Genomic DNA, 14,487 nt, shown 5'->3' with positions numbered 1-14,487 from the left:
AACAGATAAATAAAAAAACAAAAAAGAAGAAGAAAGAAAAGGGAGAGAAACATGTGATTTGTCCTGAATCTCCCCATTCTAAAGGGTTGAAGCTAAGTATAGAAAAACCAAACCAGAGAACATATTGTTGGCTTTTAAAGCAAAACACTGCTCTGTTGACAGAGGGAAAATACACAGACACATATCTCATAAGATTTTAAGCCGTGGTGTACTTACTGATTAAAAAACAAAGGATTGACCATTCAGCAGTGGCCTCAACACATTCCTAGCATAGAGGAAAATCTCAGGAAATGGCTTGGGAGCTCTGTTCATTGTATTTATCTGAATCCATCCCCCAAGGTGGCCTGAGGACTTTCTTTCTTGAAGCATGTCTGTGATCAAGAGAGAGCCCTGAGAGCACATTCATCTTGGGAAAGGGAAGAAAAATAGGTTGACTGTTGGATGGTTTCCTGTTGGGTTCAAGTTGTTCTACATGCACATATTACAACGTGATTCACTCTCACTTCAACTCCAGACAAGTGTATTGATCACCAGTGTTCACAGGGGCTTTCTCAACAATCTGTCCCATTAGTGGTTGTTATACGTTACCCTGCCATCAATCATCAGTCTTGTTCCTGAACACCCTGAATGTGCTGTTGGTAACTGTGAAAGTGGAAGGTGCCTGGTGTATAGATTTACAGGTAATTTCAAGAATATAAACAGAATGGAAGAAATATTGAAGGTTGTTAAGAAAGTGAGAAAAAGGTAAATAAATATGAATGGAAACTCTACAGTTCCAAGGATGAGAATCTGGGGACATAGTGGGACCGGATGCCTTAGAGACTATGCTAAGTTGTTTGATTTCCTCTATGTTCTATTCCTGAATACTGATAAAAGTATGATGAGGTCAAAATATTAATAAAATATTATTTTAATGAAATACTTAAAAACCAAAAAATCAGAGTCTATAAATTAAAAAAAAAAACCTAGTAAAGATAAGGTAAGAATTACAAACTTCTAAATGATTAGAATCAAGACCTTAGTGTGAGGGGGGAGCTCAGCGGTGGAATGAACTCTTAGCATGCACGAGGTCATAGGTTTGATCCCCAGTACCCCTGTTAAATAAAATAAGTAAACATAATTACCTGCCCTCCAAAATACAAAACAAAAATGGTAAAAAAAAAAAAAAAAAAAAGGCCCCAGTGTGAAGAATAAAGGAAGGCTACAGATCACAGAAATTCTCCAGCTACAAGCCTAAGTTTTAATTTTTATTTATTTCTTAATGTCACGGAAGCTAGTGTCGGATAAGTGCTACCTCATGTGAAGTAAAGGAGCACCCCTAGTCTTACTTTAATGGCAGCAGCCGGACTCACTAAAGCTGCGGGCACAGATGGATCTAACTGATCCCCGTGAGGGGGTGTCAAAAGACGGGGGTGCTTTAGAATCAGCATGAAAGTTGTCTTACTTCCATGCCCTTGGAGTAAACAGTAAACTTGAATCATGTCAGTTGTGGAATCTGAGGTATGAATCATCTCTTCTTGGTCTGAAAACATGTTTGCTCACTTAAGAATGAGAGTAAAAATATGTTAGAAAAAACGAGCATCCAAATGATGAATTCCTTGGCGTGGGTAGGTATACTCTGTTTTGTTTTCCAGTGCTTTACCGTCTTTTCACAGGGTTACTGTGCAAGGTATTAATTTAAGACTAGGTTGTTCCATACAAGGAGGTATTTTATTAATATTATTACTTTATTATCACCGAGCATAGCAAACAGCCAGAAAGCAATGGCATTAACCAAGGACCAACACAGTTTAGAAGAAAGGTTTAGTTAAGTGTAATGTCCCCAGACATATTGTGTCCTGTCCCCTCCTTGCCCTGAGCTTAACTTCTAGTTATTGTTTCCTTTACTTATTCTAGCCTTTGCCTTTAGATACGCTGATTTCCTGACTCTAATATTCTGTATCCTTTGACACTCTTACTATATCGTTCATGGGAATGACTTCCAGTCGAGTCAAGTAAGAGTGTAATACATGTACTGACATTAGTGAGGTGGGGATTCTCACAGCAGCAGTCGCTTAAGAAACGAAATTTAAAACAGGTGACTCTTCAGTGACATTGGAAATTAACATTTGTTTTGGATATAAGTGATTTAAGTTACAGAGAGATTTTCATGGATAATTTTGCTCAGTATGTGCTACTTCTCTTTTGTTCCAAACATGTAAAAATCTTAGTTATCCTACGAATAAATTTCAAAATAAAATTTAATCAAATTATTTTTGTGTATAAAATAAGAAAATGGACAGTTCAGCTTTTTTTAAGTGTAGATTTATAATATTAGTTTCAGGTGTATAGCAAAGTGATTCAGTTATACATACACATATATATTTATGTTTTTTGCTTTCAGATTCTTTACCTTTATATGTTATTATAAGAAATCAAATACAGTTCCCTGTACTATACAGTAGGTCCTTGTTGTATCTATTTTACATAAAGTATAAATTTGAGTCTGTTAATCCAGGGGGCTGGAGGGGGATAAATTAAGGGTTGGGGATGGACAGTTTAGTTTTAAACTCACACCGTGTAAGAAGTGTTGGATGATAAGAGACTGATAATGTAAACTAAAATCTATTTTATGTATATAAACTTCCAGGTATAAATTTAAAATTGTAGTATTTAATAGAACAAATTGAATAGTTTATTTTTCATGTTACCTCCTTTTGTTTGATGATATGTCCAACTAAAACCCATCACTTAAGATCAAGTAGTGAAACTGATTAATAAGTAGAAAACCATTATCAATTACCATAAGTAGAAAGTAATAAATAAAATAATTGAAACTGTTAAAATATAAATGTCCATATGAATTGCACTTAAAATTATCTTATATCCCAAATCTGGTCTGTTCAATACACTTTTGGAATCATTTTTGTAGTCAATCAGAATTGATTTTTTTCATTGTGGATTAAGAAGCTATCAAAGTAGCTGGTTTTCATTTGAGGGCCCTTTCCAATCCACCAGAAATTGTGTTATGTGGACAAAAATCTAAACTCAACTACAAAACAAGCTTAGAGAGTGGGAAGGAAACAGAGGACCCACTTATCAAGTGGCATCCTAGAGCAACACATATAATTTTAAATATTAACTGAATTAAATAGTAAAAAATTTGTGAGGATTAAATGGAGTATTGGTATAAATGTTTTATATTTTACAAATTTTTATTGGTTTTATACTTTTCAAGCAGTTTAGGTTCACAGCAAACCTGAGAAAACATACACAGATTTCACACATACCCCCTGCCCCCCACACATGCAGAGCCTCCCCCATTATCAACATCTGCCACCGGAGTGGTTCATTTATTACAGTGATGAACCTACACTGACACATCATAATCATCCAGAGTCCATAGTTAACCTTAGAATTCACTCTTGGTGTTGTACAGCCAATAGATTTGAATAAGCTTCTTATGACATATATCCATGATTATAATATCATACAAAGTATTTTCACTGCCCTGAAAATCCTCTTTCTGTCAATTCATCCCTCCCCGCCACCAATCCCTGACCTTTTTGTTGTCTCCATAGTTCAGATTTTCCACAGTGTCTTATAGTTGGAGTCATACTGTATGTAGTCTTTTCAAATTGGCATCTTTCCGTTAAAATTATGCATAAAGCTTCCTCCATATCTTGTCATAGCTTGATGCTCATATTTTTAGTGCTGAATAATGGTCTGTCATCTGGGTATACCTCAGTTTATTTATCCACTCACCTACTGAACATCTTGATTGTTTTCAGGTCCTAGGAATTACTAATAAAGCTGTATAAGTATCCATGCACAAGTTTTTAATGTGGACATAAATTGTTCACTCCTTTGTGTCAATACCAAGGAGTGCAGTTGTGGGATCATAGGGTAAGAGTATGTTTAGATTTGTAAGAGGCCACCAAACTCTCTTCCAAAGTGGCTGTACCATTTTGCATTCCCACCAGCAATGAATGAGAGGATCTGTTGCTCCACATCCTTATCAGCATTTGGTGTTGTCAGTGTTCCGGATTTTGGCCATTCTAGTATGTATGTAGTGGTACCTCATTACTGTTTCAGTTCTCATTTCCTTGATGACATATAATGGGAGTATCTTTTCATGTGCTTATTTGCCGTCAGCATATTTTCTTTGATAAGATATTTGTTAAGGTCTTTGCCTCATTTTTAACTGGATTGTTTATTTTCATACTGTTTAGTTTTAAGAATGCTATTTTTTTTACAGTGCAAACAAAAATAAATAACAAAAGGTTTGCCTTTCTTTAATATTGTCAACTACAGTTAATATCTCGTTGTAAAAGGGAGATTATGTTGCATGAATTACTTGATAACAGCATGTCTGGTGCTTATATATATTGTCTCAGTGATTCTAACTTCTGCTGAGTTTCTGAGCAGTGGCTACCCAGGGAGAAGAGGGGAAATTACAGATAAGCAAACCTGATAAATTCCAAAACTCAGAACTAGCTTTGAGAAATCTAAAAATGAGGGTCATCAAAATTCAGCCTTTCTCTTTACTTTTGTTCACACGATCAAATTTTGCCCAGTTAATACAGTATCTCACTCTCTGTTTCATCCCCTTCATCCTAAACGTCTGTGATTTTAGGCAAACCCACGTGTATCCTCATTGCCTATTCTAACTCACTTCTCTTTCTTCCTCTCAGTATTGTCTTTCTCATGCCTTTCATACTCGCTAAAGACACCATATAACTAACAGTATCTGTCATTTTTGGCTTATTGCGTGAGTATGTATTCACTTTTATAACTACCGCCTGCAAAATGCAGAAAATGAACGACCACTTGAGAGTTAAAAATACTTCCTTCTTCTCTCAAATACTGTATGAAACTTAATTTAATTTTAAAATGTTCTTGATGTAATATATTTATCCTAATATAGAAAGCAATGAGCCAATGAAATGGAGAATATTTCTGTATGTGTATGTATGCATTTGTGTTTTTTAACTGATTATAGGCAGATACAGATTCAGTCCTAGGTATATAAGTACATTAGTTCTTTTTATTTTTTAAGAGTTTGTAGACCTGGGTGTTTGGATATAATCTTCCTAGGTCTTAATCTCTGCTATTTTAGCACAATGTAGTTAACAATATGCTTTTCTTTTTGTTCTTTTTTTTTTTTTTTTTTTTTTTTGTTTCTTTGTAAAACGGCTTCTTAGTTCTTTAGTTTCTATAAATGGAGTTAATGGAAACTAAATCCCATCAGTACATTTGCAAGTAGACACCATACAAAAATCGGCTTCAAAAAACAATTCTCTAGAGAGCCCTTTGAACGCTAAGTGTACAGCACAGCTGTGAAAAAGTCAAATAGGGCAAACTCTCCACATATTAACACATTTAGCTACCACGGCAGTGTCTAAATTCCACGTTCTTTTTTATTTATTTTTTTTCCTGGAGCTTCCTTGAAATCTTTTGCAATATTATGTTCTCTCTGCTTTTTCTTTCTATGTCTACCATTTGTACACAATCTCCCTATTTTTTTTTTATTTAACATTTTTTGGATTCTTTGTACACTTATGTTCTCTGTATACTTTCAAATAATCTAAAAAATTTACAGTATTTATTTTAGCAGTACTTAGTCCTGGCTATTAAATGCCAGCTGTAATTGCCACTTAGAATTAATTAAATAATTCATAAAAGATAGTTTCTGATAAAGAGACTAACACACTTGTTTTTTTAAGATGAGTTTGAAAATGTTGAGTCCTTATGTTGAGTCCAATTTCTTGTTTGATATAGCTCTAATCATTCATATTCTAGTTTTTAACTATTTAACAGAAAACAAAATATTTTATTTTTATGGACTGTTTTCTTAGAAAATATTGAAGATTCTGACAGCAATTGGGAGAAAGCTCTTTATCCATAATGTTATATAATACATGTATTAAGATAAAATAGTTAATCCTTTTTGAGCACTGCTTACCTTATCTCTTTCCTTTAACATTCACATTGTGAATTTTAATATATTTGCAAGAAATACAGGTGATAAAGGATTTTTCTACAAAATATACATTCTCAAAGTATTGGATGAAGGAGATGACATAGAGGGTGAGAAACTATTCTACTGGTGGGAATAGAATTGTGTGCACAAAGGTAAAGAGAAAAGTTGAGTTCGTGTCCACCTCATTTTCAGATTTTTGTAATGCTACTTCTGAGTTATTTATCAGTGACTTGGTCCGCATATCTATAATCTCCCCTTGATCCTCCTGCTTAGCCATTGCCGGGAAACTCAGCAAAATCCACCTCCATTGAAACAATCAAGTGCACATAAGCTTCAGACATGCTCTTATCATGTCATTCATCCATCAGAATCTCCTTCTTACAGTGAGATTGTCTTTGTAGTTGACAATATTGAAGAAAGGAAATACCTTTACTAGTATATGTTGTGGGGGCAAGGCAGGCTGGTACTGTGGGTGGTAAAATAATTTATCAGAAACAAAGCAAAGTGAAAGAAAAGCTTATTAGGTAGACTGCCACAGACAACAGCGGGCCACACAGACGGGAGGTGCCTGTGTGCGCACCAAGGGTCGGTTGCTGAGGTCTTTTATAAGGGAAGGTAACCTTTAACCCCTTGTGCTTACGTGACACCAGGCACAAAGGTAGTCACAGGGTGCATGATCCATTTGTGCATAGTTTGCTGATTGGTTGATGATGAGATGAGAAAGTTATGGGTCCATGAAGGGGCAGTGGGATTTATGACTTCAATAAGGAGGAGACATGAGTTGAAACAAACCAGCCTGAGCTATTGTGAAAGTAGCCATTTCCTAGGGCTATTAGTTCTGCTATGGCAAACACACATCTGAAAAGAATGTACTTTATCTTTAGAGGGGCTGCAGGCGGACATCTGGGGGCCCAGGGATGGGGGTCATAGGACTTTGAAGGGTTCCAGATGGCCTCACAGTCTACCCCGCTTATTTTGTTTGCACTGTGAAAAATAGCATTCTCTCTACATTTATGCTAACTGAATGATTAACTAAGAGTAACTCATTTCAGAAATTGTTGATGGAGAATTTAACTCACTATGCAGAATTAGAAATTCTTTTGTGAATAAACTTATTTTACTTTTCTCTTCAAATGACCAATTCACTGACAATCAATATAAAAGGAGTTGTTGCAAAGAACATGTACCAAGATGACCAAGTTTACCTTTGTTTGCTTCAGTGGCAATTAACTAATGACATATAGTGACATCATAGTAACTTCTTGGTGTATGTCTTAGGGCTGAGCTCCTTGTTCAGAGTTGCTTAATCACAGCTATTATTTTATAGAGGGAGAAACTGAGGCTCAGGAAGATCCAATTGTGCTTTCAGTAAGGATGGGAAAATGATTTGAACAGAAGCATCCAGATTCTAAAGGTCAAAGTTCTAATTCCTCTGCTGCTAAAAGTTAATTGAAATATTTATCTAGGTTTTTGAGTTGCTTTGTAATTCTAGAATTGTTGAAAATACAAATAAAATTTCATAGCTTTCAGTAGCTTATTGAACAAAATAGAAAGTCCAAACAAATCAGTAAAAAATGTACAATATTTGATTCTTTAAGATATGATAACTATGGGCCTTATTATATACCTGCAACTATTCTAAACACTTTGCACAGGTGACTGTGTGTATTTCTTTTTCTTTAGAGTTCTGTTTTACTCATATTATATGCCTCCAAATGGAATTTAAGGAGACAAAAGTTGTGCTTTTATTAATTTAGTAATTTGATCAAGTGCTGAATTTCTCATTAAACATTTAAAACAAACAAAGAAAGCTGTCTAAACTGAAATTTAACTTAATTCTGCTATGAGGAAAGTAAGGATGAGAAGGATGATTAGGAAAAAAGAAATTTAAAGAAACACCTAGGAAATTAGCAACTACTATTTAACAAAGTTAGAAACATATTGGGATTCCTGAGAAAACCTATTTAAATTGTGATGTTGATGAAGCAATTACAATCTAAGTGTTGTATGTGGCTTAAGTCCTCAGTAAAATGTTTATAGAAATAAATTGAATTGAGTTTACTTTCATTTAGCTACCTGCTACCAGACCAAATAAAAAGAAAAAATTAAAAAAAAAATCAAACATTAGTGAATAAGAGGTGAAGAGATTTTGATCTATTACTATTACCTGAACAAAATAATATTTCTTACCTCGACCTGAGTCATTATTCCTATGTTGTTATCACTTAAAGAATGAGATGTAATACTTTTAACGGAACTCTGTACCGTCAAGTACTTTTTGCAAAATGTGTTGGCAAATTGGAAGAGGGTCAAAGTTAGCTTTTCCATTAACTCTGAAAAAGTTATTAGGCAAATTAAAAGAAACAGTTTTAAAGGGAATGCTTACCTAATGAAGAGAATAAAACTTTTTAAGGCATTTCTGAAAACTCATTTATAGAAAAGTAATAAAATTGTTCTTTGTCAAGCATTAATTTTTGACTTCCATTCACTTGTTAAAACAGGTTTCTTAGCAACAGTCACTGTGCATATTTCTATGAACTATAGATTTGCAGCATTATATATAGATCATAAACATCTTTTTTTATTTGAATCTTATGTACTCACCAAATAAGTATAAGATGATTGAAATGCAATCTGTATCTAAAGGTTTTGCTCATTTAAACTGGTGAGATGGGCCAAATTAGACAGTTTATATTATACTGGTGTAATCAATTGCAATGAAAATATTTATCTACCCTTAGAATGGATGTTGACTGCAGCAAACCCAGAGCAAACAAGTGATGGCTTACTCTGGGATGGTGTTTCTCCTGAAACTGATCTAGATGTTTTAGAACCTGGTTGTGTCTTCTCTGAAAATATCCAGGAAATGTAGGAGTGAGTTGATTGTCAGTTCACTGATGGTTATTTCTTACCAATGTCTCCTAGTCACTAGAGTGGGCAAAATATCACAACAGAAAATGGTGGCCGTCTCCTGTCTGTCACTCAGTCAGGCACAGGGGTCAGCCAGTCACACAAAGGTAGGACCTTAGGAAGATGCCAGGACCTAGCACTAAGCATCTGACCAGCATAAGATGGCAGTAAGCTTTATGAGATGATAACATTTGGAGAAAGGGAGTTCCAAATATCACAGGGTGATGGAGGTAAAAACTAGATGCCAGAAAATAGTGAATGAGAACCAAACACAATTGAGCCCGTATTTTGTACTTCAAGGGGCTATATTTCATGGTTTGTATGTCAGAGGGTTGTGGGGGCTTTGTAGTTCCAATATTTTAAAGTTGAAGCCTACATACGTCACAACTTGGTTCTAGAACAAAGCATACAGTTGTTAGGAAGAGTTTTTTTTTTTAACAGAAAAGTAATACAAATAATCATATTGAAAGAGAGAGGGAGGAAAGGCTACACACACACATACATAAATGTACACACGCCAGATGCATGATTCTACATGTAGGTACATGTATCTCATCTCATTTCATCTGTTCAACACTTACTACACAGCTAGGCAGGTATTATTTTCCAAATTTTACAGAAGACAAGAAGAACAGGCATTAGAGAGAAAGATTCCTTAATCTAATTGCACAGAGTAAGTGAAAAAAACTGGTCTATCACCCTAGTTCTCTCTGTCCGAAAATTTAATGTTCTTCATGCTATATTTCTTTGCCTCTCACTGGTGGTTGATTTATGGAACACAAACTCTATGTCAGTGTTAGACTGAAATGACTAAATAAATGAAATTTGCTTACTCACCTTCCAAGATATTGGATTTTGACTGATAGATACATAGAAGGATAAAACAGAGCTAGGTACATTATTTTATGCATGCAATATGTAAGTTCTTGAGTTTTTAAACATAATACCAGAAAAAAACTTAAAATTACAATTAAAAATGACCCATGTGTATACAGTGATTCATTGCATGTAGATTCTGTTCGAATCAACTTTATAAATTATAACATATGCTGCAAGTATTAACTAGAAGTGATCAACTGCCCCAGTTTTGTCTGGAACTGTGAAATCTTTTGGACCTCAAGACTTTCAGTACTAACACCGAGAAAGTCCTCAGCAAACCAGGAAGAGTTGGCTGTCCTAAATAAGACATTCTTAAAGCCCTACATACATTGCCTTAAAGTAAATATATTTAACTATTATATAGATAGATTAAGTCTGTGCATTGAATTCAATATAATATTTAAGTTGCAGATGCTAATTGCAATTAACATTCCAGGTCCTTGGCAACACAGAGATCAGTAAAGTTGGCTTCAAGAAATTTAAAGGGCCTTGGGTAAAAAAGACAATCACAGGCACAGAGAGTATGTAAGCTGTCTTACATTTGCCAAAATCTGCATAACATTTGAGTACTATGGGGCATCAGAAAGGATCTATTCACTGCTGAGATCTGCAACAATGTACATAAAGATGAGCTTTAAAAATTAGCCTGCAGTTTAATTGGAGTGAAGGAAACAGAAGAAGGGAATTCCAAAAACTGGGGGAGGTTCTACTGAAGCAACGGCAGCATGAGAAGCTCTGCGGACACACTCCCCAGTGAAGCAAGCATAAATGGCGATTATTATTATTATTTTTAAATTACAAACAACCATTTACTGTCTCTGGAAAATATCCTAAAAGTGTACAGCAAATGAAACATTCATTCAAGAAGATCTATTAAAACATGATAAGAACAGCAAGAGAGTTTGGCACTTGACCTGCTCCCCCCTTTCCACTCCCGTCTTCCAGCGTGTCTTTTAGAGAATCCTTTCTGGACGATATGGTTGAGAAAACATGGCTCCTCGCTCCTCAGCTCTCAATCGTGGGATAAAGCATCTTACCAGGTGGGGCAGTGTTAACTGAAAATTCAGCCTCTGCACCCCGAAAAGCGAATTTAAACTCGGAGGAAGAGTTTTGGGAGCAAAGGATAGAGCAGCTTTATTGCTTTGTGGTCAAAGGGAGTCAGAGCAGGCTACTGCCTTAAAGACTGTGAGCACATCTTGGGGTTGGGGTCTTGAGGTTTTATAGAAAAACTGGATGGAACAGAAAAGGTGATAGCAATCAGGGCTTTTTACAGGGTGCTACATTCCTCTTAACCTCAATGAATCTTCAGGAGGAACTCCAGAGGGTCTGTCCATTCTTCTGAGATCATCAGCCCATTATCTCCTTCCTGGAGCATAGCCTCTGGGTTAAAGCTATTCTCAGTAAAGAATGAATCAACAGTTTCCCATCAGGGAAGCCCATTTGTTAGTTTGCTTTATATTCCTTCAGCAGGATGCCAGCATTTCTCATCCGACTCTGCATTTTCAGAAGCTAAATTCCTCGGGGGTGTGGTTGAGCTTACTTCCTCCATTCAACCCCACTCATAAGGCATAGGTTCTGGCCCTGCCAGGCTGAGAATTTGGGGCCATGAACACCCTGCCTCATATTGTTTGTTCCATTCCCCAAGAGTCAAAATGAGAAGACCATCCTGCCTTCACCCAATGCTTGGAGCAGTGACTCAGAGAATTTCCCAGTGTAAAAGAGTCTATAGGACTGGAGAATTTTGAAGCAAATAATTGCTTCCCTTTTTTTTTTTTAGCTTTAATAGACATAAAATTATAGAAAGTACTAATTATAACAATAGGTTTATCGGATTTTTTTTTACTGTCAACTGAAATAACTGCACAGCCTAAAATCTGAGACTTCTGTTTTATTTGGCGGTAGGACCCCAGCCGGGATGACAGCCTCTCAGATCACTCAGGGACTGCTCCGGAGAGGTAGGGGAGGAGCTAGGATATATAAGAGCTTTGTTGTAACAAAGACCAGGTAGTTGGAACAATAAAAGATTCCTTGTTATCTATAGAAAACCAGGCATCTCAAGTTAAAGAATTTAGTGCTTTTCTATGTATGGGAGGAAGCAAACATTTGGGCTCACTGAATTTATTCCTTTGACAAGCACCTAGCTATCTAGGGCCAGTATCCTGTCCTTTCTTATTCTAAGTCCCCTCAGGGTAAGTGGCTGCAGAGGCTGGGCTGTAGGTTTGTCTTTACTGGGGGTGGCGACAGCCACTGATGACTTGATAGTTTCAGCATTCTTTGCTTACTGATATTGTTTGCAGTATTTTTTGTTCACATTACTATATCAATGCAATATAGATAACAGTATATGTTAATATATACTTGTATTATATTTGTATGTGTATGTGTGAGTACGTGTGTATATCTATATCTATATATGTATATATATAAATATAATAACACCGAGCTACATAGGAGTAACATTTCTACATTTTATTAGAATTAAGTTAGTATGAATTTGAATCTAAGATGTATTTGGTAAAATCTAGTGCAAATAAGAAAATAACTCAAAATATAGTGTAGAATTATTAAAAGCATGAACACCCCACTAGAAAATATTCACTTAGTGCAAGAGAAAGCAGCAGAGGAGAAATACAGGAACCTCACGCCATCACAGTTTTATCCTCTATAAGTGAGATTTCCAGATAATTGGAGCTTACCCCAGTTAAGGAATTAAATGAAAGAAATCTGAACTAATAAGTTTAAAATGTCTTAAAAACATATCACCTTTTCCGCAACTCTTGAATATATGAAAATGAAATTGTTCAGTTTAAATTGGGGAATTGTATGTAGTATGTGAATAAAGCTATTACTGAAATGAAGCTTGGGAAAAAAATTAAACATATGTTTGAAAAGTGAGACTCTATATTACAGTGCTGGGAATAGAGCAAGTTTGTTAAGGTCAGAACAGAGTGCTAATAGGAAACAGTAATTAGAAAGTATTACATTCCATGCAAAGTAAGAGAAACAAATTTCATTCTATATAGAAAATTGTAATAGAATCCTAATATTGCAAAGGAACTTCAGACTCTCCAATCACGCTTAAATGTGTTCTACCGTATCTGCACCAAATATTTTGACAGTCAATGTTTGATTATTCCTGATGCTTACCATTTTCTGAGGAAATCCATTATGATCTCATGCAACTCTGACATCAAAGTCTCTGTTATGTTTATCCTAAATCATAATATCTACAGATTCCATTCTCCTGTCCTATCTCCAGTTGACTGAAACTTAACAAGTAAATCTAACACTTACTCCACATGAGTGTTCTTATCAGATTAAAGCCTGCTCCGTGTCCCTCCGTGTCTTCTTTCCTTCAGCCTGCATAGCCCTGGTTACTTCAATCAATCAAACCCTTGAATCAAATCTCTTCCAACCCTGGTTACTCTCTTTGTCTCTTGGCAAGATTCTGGTCTACAGGAAATGTTTACAGTCTTGTCCCCTTCAAATACATCCACTGTATACTGTAAAAGTGATTAACTTTTTTAAAAATTGAAATACAGTTGATTTACAATGTTGTGTCATTTGCTAGCGTACAGCATAGTGATTCAGTTATATATATACATATTTTTTCATATTCTTTTCCATTATGGATTATTATAAGATATTGAATATAGTTCCCTGTTTTATACAGTAGGACTTTGCTGTTTTTCTATTTTATATATACTATTTAGTATCTGCAAATCCCAAACTCCTACCTAATTTATCCCTCCCCCCTTTTCCCCTTTGGTAATTATAAATTTGTTTTCTATGTGAGTCTGTTCCTATTTTGTAAATAAGTTCATTTGTGTCATTTTTTTAGATTCCACATACAAGTGATATCATGTAATATTTGTCTTTCTCTGTCTGGCTTACTTAGTATGACAATCTCCGGGTCCATCTATGTTGCTGCAAATGTCATATTGCGTTCTTTTTTATGGCTAAGTAGTATTTCATTGTATATATATATACCACATCTTCTTTATCCAGTCTTCTGTCAGTGGACATTTAGGTTAATTCCATGTCTTGGCTATTGTGATAGTGCTGCTATGAACATTGGGGTGCATGTATCTTTTCAAATTAGAGTTTTCTCCATGTATATGCCTGAGAGTGTGATCTCTGGATCATATGGTAACTCTATTTTTTTTTTTTTAAGGAAAAAAGTGATTACATTTGAACTCATACCTTAATTATACCCTTTGAAGCATTCATTCCACACAGGATCATGTCCAAGGACCTTAATATAATTTATGAGGCCCTCCTGGACCTAAATCACTTAGCCTTTTTCCATTGTGCCTGTCAGATACTTTCCCATAATTCTCAGCACCTTGTAATTCCCCACACACACTCCATGGTTTTGCTACTGCCGTGGCAGCTTCCTGAAATACCTTTCCCCCTCTCCTCACTCTGTCTGCCTCTCTTCTCATGAATAGTTCCTGCATAGCCTTCTAGCATCAGCAGAACATCATGGGTGGGAAGGTTTACCTGAACCAGCAGGTTTTGAACCAGGTGCCTTTTCTTTGTACTTCTGTAGCATCTTTTCTGACCTTCTATCAGACACCCAAATCATCTATATGTGTTCTCCCAATTAGGCTCCTTATTGGTGGGCATTGTGCTTTACTGATTTGTATGTGTTTCAACCCTAGTGCAGTGTCTAGTGCATAGTGGACACTCAGTAAATAATATTTAGTAAATTATACAGTTAAACACCAACAGTT

General features: G+C 35.6%; 1 protein-coding gene across 1 annotated transcript in view; it reads left to right on the top strand.

The window, feature by feature from the left end:
- The window catches only part of CDH12 (cadherin 12), a 342,925-nt gene that overhangs the window by 298,811 nt on the left and 29,627 nt on the right, over window positions 1-14,487 (top strand). The gene's annotated exons all lie outside the window — the stretch shown is intronic.

Source organism: Camelus ferus, chromosome 3 (assembly GCF_009834535.1).
Source record: "Camelus ferus isolate YT-003-E chromosome 3, BCGSAC_Cfer_1.0, whole genome shotgun sequence".
Taxonomy (NCBI): domain Eukaryota; kingdom Metazoa; phylum Chordata; class Mammalia; order Artiodactyla; family Camelidae; genus Camelus; species Camelus ferus.
The sequence above is the reverse complement of the archived record's forward strand: the minus strand, read 5'-3'. Positions and strand labels throughout refer to the sequence as shown.